The sequence below is a fragment of the Arachis hypogaea genome, chromosome 6 (genome assembly GCF_003086295.3).
Source record: "Arachis hypogaea cultivar Tifrunner chromosome 6, arahy.Tifrunner.gnm2.J5K5, whole genome shotgun sequence".
NCBI classification, from domain to species: domain Eukaryota; kingdom Viridiplantae; phylum Streptophyta; class Magnoliopsida; order Fabales; family Fabaceae; genus Arachis; species Arachis hypogaea.
In genome coordinates, this window is record NC_092041.1 from 39998053 (window position 1) to 40002907 (window position 4855).

The 4855-nt window shown below is 41.2% G+C and overlaps 1 non-coding gene across 1 annotated transcript; it reads left to right on the forward strand.

Annotated features, from left to right (window-relative positions):
• Positions 1-2488: 2488 nt before the first annotated feature.
• LOC112700084 (small nucleolar RNA R71) lies at positions 2489-2596 on the forward strand. The gene has a single exon (XR_003153006.1). It is a non-coding gene; the product is annotated as a small nucleolar RNA R71 (small nucleolar RNA).
• Positions 2597-4855: the final 2259 nt, after the last annotated feature.

The following is a 4855-nucleotide window of genomic DNA, read 5'->3' on the forward strand; positions in this document are numbered from 1 at the left end:
AACCTGTGTAACCATCTAAAAAGCAATAATGTGATTTACCTGACAGGCGATCCAGCATTTGATCAATGAATGGAAGTGGATAGTGATCCTTACGAGTAGCTTGGTTGAGACGCCTGTAATCAGTGCAGACTCTCCAAGCATTCTGAACTCTAGTTGCTATGAGCTCTCCATGCTCATTTTTCACTGTAGTGACTCCGGACTTCTTGGGCACCACTTGCACTGGGCTTACCCATTCACTGTCTGAAATGGGATATATGATACCGGCCTCCAATAGTCTGGTCACTTCCTTTTTGACAACTTCCAAGATGGTAGGATTCAATCTTCTTTGTGGTTGACGGACAGGTCTTGCTCCCTCTTTTAAAAATATTCTGTGCTCGCATATTTGAGGGTTGATTCCCACTATGTCTGCCAAACTCCACCCTATTGCCTTCTTATGCTTCCTCAACACATCAAGTAGCTGTTCTTCTTGTTGAGAAGTCAGTTCTCTTGCAATAATAACCAGAAGCTTCTGCTCATCCTCAAGGTAAGCATATTTGAGATGTGGAGGGAGAGGTTTCAATTCTAACTTTTGATCATGGACAGGCTCTGGGTTATCTGGGGCTTGTGAAAATGGCGAAGTGTCCTCATTGTCAGTTAAAAGGGTCCCCACACTTGGACCTTGTCCAGTGTGCCTCTTTTCAAACTCTTCCTTTTGAACTTCAGCCACACTTTCGTCTATGACATCACACTGGAAGATAGAACGATCTTCTGGGGGGTTGTCAATGACTCCATTCAGATTGAAGATTACTATGCGGCCATCTATTTCAAAGGAGTATGTCCTTGAAAAAGCATCCAATTTGAATTTTGATGTCTTGAGGAATGGTCTTCCAAGTAGTATTGATGATGGCTTATCTGAATCATTATGGGGCATCTCCAAGATATAAAAATCAGTGGGAAATGTGAGCCCTTTAATGTTCACCAAAACATCTTCAGCAACTCCAGCAACTGTAATAATGCTTTTATCTGCTAACACAAAATGAGCTGCCGACCTTTTTAAGGGAGGGAGCCTTAAAACATCATATATAGACAAAGGCATTATACTGACACATGCTCCTAAATCACACATGCAATCATAAATTACTACACCACCAATAGTACAACTAACTATGCAAGGACCTGGATCACTACATTTTTTAGGTAATCCTCCCATTAAAGCAGATATAGAACTACCTAAAGGAATAGTTTCTAATTCATTAATTTTATCTTTATGGATACATAAGTCTTTTAGAAACTTTGCATATTTAGGTACCTGCTGAATAACATCAAAAAGGGGAACAGTTACCTCAACCTTTTTGAATATCTCTACCATTTTAGGATCAGGTTCCAGCTGCTTCCTAGGCTTCCTTGCAAGTTGTGGAAATGGAATGGGAGTAGTGTTTTCTGTGGTGCCTGCACCTTTTTGTGCCTTTTCCTGTGGTTGAGCTATCTCTTCTTTGGCTATGTCCTGTATATCCTCTTCCTCTTCAACATCTTCGATTTCTACCACCTCTTCAGCTGAGGCGTATTCTGGTGAGCTTGGTTCCTCCTGATTCCTCTCCTGTAGTGTGGTTCCGGACCTCAGGGTGATGGCATTAATTCCTCCCTTTGGATTGGGTAATGGTTAAGAGGGGATTCTAGTTGTGCTTGAAGGTTGGTTACTGGAATTTTGTGCTGAACCAAGTTGTGTCATAAAAGCTTGTAGAGTAGAGGTGAAACCATTCAGACTGGCGTTAATACTGTTCACGATGGTATTTTCCATGGCCAGTTGTCTTTTCTCAAAAGCTTGTAATAATTCTTCATTAGAAGATACAGAAGAATGAGTAAATTGAGAGGTTTGCTGCTGATTGTTTGGTGGTCCTTGGTTTTGCCTCAGGTGAGGTGCTCGGTATGGTTGATTTTGCTGCCTGTTGTTGTAATTATTCCACCTCTGATTTCCCTGATTATCTCTGCCTCCCCTATTATTGTTATCCCTCCAATTCTGGTTTGAATTGTCCTGCCATCCATGGTTATTATTTCCACTTTGATTGTACCCTTGGTTGGGGCGGTCATAGAAGTTGTGAGTGGATGCCACCATGTTGTCTTCTTGTTGGAGCTGCGGGCATTCATCAGTGTAATGGCTGTAATCAGCACAAATTCCGCAAATTCTTTATGGAACTAGTTATTGGTTTTGCTGCGGATGAGTTTGCTGAGCTTGTTGATTTAACTACATTTGCTTCAGCAGGTTGGTCATTTCACAGATGCTTCGATTTAGAGTAGCAGTCTCTATGCTAGAAGATACTTCTGCAACGGCCCTTGAACGGCCTTGCTTCTGTCTGTGGTTCCGAGTAGATTCAGCTAAATCACTGATCAATTGTCAAACTTCATCAGTGGTCTTGTACTTCTTCATAGACCCATTGCTGGCACTTTCCAATGTGGTCTTATCTTGGGGTCTCATACCTTGTGTGACATAGCTGAGTAGCACAATCTTGTCAATCATGTGGTGGGGGCATGCTTCCAGAAGATTATTGAAGCGCTCCCAGTATTCAAAGAGAGTCTCATTGTCATCCTGAACAATTGTAGAGATATCCTTCCTCAGTTTATCAGTAATTTCAGATGGGAAGAATTTCTCCAGGAACTCCTTTCTGAGTGTATCCCAGTTGGATACCTTTGCTAGAGGTTGAGTGTAGTACCACTCTCTTGCTTTTTCCTCAAGAGAGAACGGAAAAGCTTTCAGCAGAATTGAAGTTTCATCAGCGCCATCACGCTTGACAGTAGAACAGGCTGCCTGGAAATCTCTCAAGTGCTTGATAGGCTCTTGAGCAGTGATGAGCGGATAATTTGTACGCTTTTTGGCATTGTTTTTAGTATGTTTTTAGTATGATCTAGTTAGTTTTTAGTGTATTTTTATTAGTTTTTAGTTAAAATTCACTTTTCTGGACTTTACTATGAGTTTGTGTGTTTTTCTGTGATTTCAGGTATTTTCTGGCTGAAATTGAGGGACCTGAGCAAAAATCTGATTCAGAGACTAAAAAGGACTGCAGATGCTATTGGATTCTGACCTCCCTGCACTCAAAGTGGATTGTCTGGAGCTACAGAAGCCCAATTGGCGCGCTCTCAACGGCGTTGAAAAGTAGACATCTTGGGCTTTCCAGAAATATATGATAGTTCATACTTTGCCCAAGATTTGATGGCCCAAACCGGCGTTTAAAGACACCATCAGAATACCCAGCGTTAAACGCCGGAACTGGCACAAGGATGGGAGTTAAACGCCCAAACTGGCACCAAAGCTGGCGTTTAACTCCAAGAAGAGTCTCTACACGAAAATGCCTTAATGCTCAGCCCAAGCACACACCAAGTGGGCCCGGAAGTGGATTTTTATGTCATTTACTCATCTTTGTAAACCTTAGGCTACTAGTTCTTTATAAATAAGACCTTTTGCTATTGTATTCTCATCTGGGTAGCTATCTTTGTTCTTATGCTATCTTAGATCATTGGGAGGCTGGCCTCACGGCCATGCCTAGACCTTGTTCTTATGTATTTTCAACGGTGGAGTTTCTACACACCATATATTAAGGTGTGGAGCTTGCTGTACCTCGAGTATTAATGCAATTACTATTGTTCTTCTATTCAATTCTGCTTGTTCTTGTTCTAAGATATCACTTGTTCTTCAACTTGATGAATGTGATGATCCGTGACACTCATCATCATTCTCACCTATGAACGCGTGCCTGACAACCACCTTCGTTCTACCTTATATTGGGTGGATATCTCTTAGATTCTTTAACCGGAATCTTCGTGGTATAAGCTAGAATTGATGGCGGCATTCAAGAGAATCCGGAAGGTCTAAACCTTGTCTGTGGTATTCTGAGTAGGATTCAATGATTGAATGACTGTGACGAGCTTCAAACTCGCGATTGTGGGGCGTTAGTGACAGACGCAAAAGAATCACTGGATTCTATTCCGACATGATCGAGAACCGACAGCTGGATAGCCGTGCCGTGACAGGGTGCGTTGAACATTTCCACTGAGAGGATGGGAGGTAGCCACTGACAACGGTGAAACCCTTGCATACAGCTTGCCATGGAAAGGAGTAAGAAGGATTGGATGAAGACAGTAGGAAAGCAGAGAGACGGAAGGAACACAGCATCTCCATACGCTTATCTGAAATTCCCACCAATGAATTGCATAAGTATCTCTATCTCTATCTTTATGTTTTATTCATCATTCATAACATTTGAGTTTGCCTGACTAAGATTTACAAGGTGACCATAGCTTGCTTCATACCAACAATCTCTGTGGGATCGACCCTTACTCGCGTAAGGTTTATTACTTGGACGACCCAGTACACTTGCTGGTTAGTTGTGCGAAGTTGTGTTTATGCCATGGTATTGAACACCAAGTTTTTGGGTTCATCACCGGGGATTATTTGAGTTGTGAAAAGTATTGATCACAATTTTGTCCACCAAGTTTTTGGCGCCGTTGCCGGGGATTGTTGAGTATGGACAACTGACGGTTCATCTTGTTGCTTAGATTAGGTATTTTTCTTCAGAGTTCTTAAGAATGAATTCTAGTGTTTCAAGGTGATGTTCTTATCATCACCAAAGCTGATTGATTTTCATCAATTTAGCTCTTGAATGCAATGTCCTGCTGAAGCTTGTTCAGCCATGTCTAATTTCTTTTGACTGAAGCTTTAGACTAACATTGCATGATTCCTGGAATTCTCATTAAGAATTTTGATATCTTTATTTTCTTCTTCACTTAATTTTCGAAAAAAGCACAAAAAATTTACAAAATCATAAAAAACCAAAAATATTTTATGTTTCTTGTTGAGTCTAGAGTCTCATTTTAAGTTTGGTGT